This window comes from Salvelinus sp. IW2-2015, linkage group LG22 (genome assembly GCF_002910315.2).
Source record: "Salvelinus sp. IW2-2015 linkage group LG22, ASM291031v2, whole genome shotgun sequence".
In the NCBI taxonomy this organism is placed as follows: domain Eukaryota; kingdom Metazoa; phylum Chordata; class Actinopteri; order Salmoniformes; family Salmonidae; genus Salvelinus; species Salvelinus sp. IW2-2015.
In genome coordinates this window covers 12,453,179-12,455,341 of record NC_036862.1, presented here as the reverse complement: position 1 = coordinate 12,455,341, position 2,163 = coordinate 12,453,179, and the positions used below count along the sequence as shown (strand labels likewise).

Here is a 2,163-nt window from a genome sequence, read left to right as displayed (position 1 = left end):
AGCACATGGCTGAGCTCTTCAATCCTGACCACTTCATTAAGTCAGGATTCCTATTTGACTCAGCCATGCCTCCTTGCCCGTCCAACATAAAACCCTCGTATGCCTCACTCCCAGTAATGTTTGTACCATATTGTATGCTGCTACCATGTTGTTGTCATGTTGTGTTGCTAACCCATGCTGTGTTGTCATGTGTTGCTGCCTTGCTATGCTGTTGTCTTAGGTCTCTCTTTATGTAGTGTTGTCTCTCTTGTCGGGATGTGTGGTTTGTTTCATATTTATATTTATTTGTTTTATTTTAATCCCAGCCCCATCCCCGCAGGAGGCCTTTTGCCTTTTGGTAGGCTGTCATTGTAAATAAGAATTTCTTCTTAACTGACTTGCCTAGTTAAATTAAGGTTAATTAAAATTAATTCAATTCTTGCTGACTTTGAGGGAGAGGTTGTTGTCCTGGCACCACACTGCCAGGTCTCTGATCTCTCAACGTGTTSTCCAGTCTCATAAAGCATTTTAGAAAAAGGCTACTTGTTATTACTTGTTAAACAAAATCTCTTTCTCTGAGAAATTGTATTAGTATAAAATAATGTAAAAAAATTGAGCACACAATATAGCTCAGTATTTGTATTATTTATTTTATTCAGACTTTTTTGCTGATCTTTATCAAGGGTGCCAATAATTATGGACCTGACTATGTCTGCCTAGAGTATGTGCATTTGCTTAAATAACAGAAACAGAGCATGAGGGGAAAGTTGATCGAGAGAAAAATGTATATCCTGAAAGGGTTTATCAATCTGTTTTATCAAATGCTGTTTTTTCTATATCTTTAGTTCAGCTGAAAATAAACGTGGCCGTATCCTCGGACAAGATCACACTATCACGTGTTGATGGTTTCACTTTCAGCCCTAATAATGAATTTACTCATATATTGGATTACAAGGATGAGAACACAGGGGAGTTTGTATGCAAGAAAGACGGAGGGGAAGATCGCAAAATCTATGTGAAATGTCGGAGTAAGTACAGTACTGCCCGTTCCCTCAAAGTACAATGATATGGCACAAGAATATAAGAAGTCAATATTTTTTTGTGTGTATGCCATTATAATACACGTCATTATAATGTACATGTGTGTATGGGATTGTGCGTGCGACTGAGTGCGTGCTTGCGTGCTTGCGTGTATTGTGTGTATGTGTGGCGTGTTTGTGTGTGTTCCCAGCCTGTGATAAATGCATTAAGCTGGATACAGCTACGGCTGTAGGGATGGTTGTGGGAGTCCTGGTGGCCACTGCCTGATTGGAGTAGCTGTTTACTGCATCGCCTCACAGCCCAAAGCAACACTAACCGCCGGCAAGAAAAGTGAGTGACCACACAAAAGAGAAAAAACATAGGAGTATGTCACTTGAATTTGAATGGTACCTGACGAGCCCCTACTCACTTTGTTTTCTTTGTATATTGTGCATTGAATTTTGAATAGTCAGAAGTGAACACTTCTGATTGAGCTATTCTTAAAAATGAAATGTTTTACAGTAAACACACAAAAATAATACACATGAAGACCATAATCAATAATGTAAAGCAATATTTAATTTCTCTCTTTCATCCCTAGCACCTAGCAAAATGGGTCTCATCCACAATGAGGCCAGTGTCAACAAAATAACTTGTCCACAATGAGGTCAGTGTAAACAAAACAACTTGTCCACAATGAGGTCATGTTAAACAAAACAACTTGTCACAATAGTCAGTGTAAACAAAACAACTTGTCCACAATGAGGTCAGTGTAAACAAAAACTTGTCCACAATGAGGTCAGTGTAACAAAACAACTTGTCCACAATGAGGTCAGTGTAAACAAAACAACGTTTCCACATGAGTCAGTGTAAACAAAACAACTTGTCCACAATGAGGTCAGTGAAAACAAAACAACTTGTCCACAATGAGGTCAGGTAAAAACAACTTGTCCACAAGAGGTCAGTAAACAAACAACTTGTCCACAATGAGGTCAGTGTAAACAAAATAATTGCCACAATGAGGTCAGTGTAAACAAAGTTGATGGATGATCCATTTGTGTCTGAAGTGCTGTCTCTTTCTTTTTCTTTTTCTCTTTCTTAGGACAGTTCTGAAAACGCACTCTGCCGGAAAGCAGATGAAGAGAATAATAAAATGTGCTCAGT

General features: G+C 38.6%; 1 pseudogene; it reads left to right on the top strand.

The window, feature by feature from the left end:
• LOC111949740 (uncharacterized) overlaps positions 1 to 2,163 on the top strand; it is a 22,379-nt pseudogene that overhangs the window by 14,466 nt on the left and 5,750 nt on the right.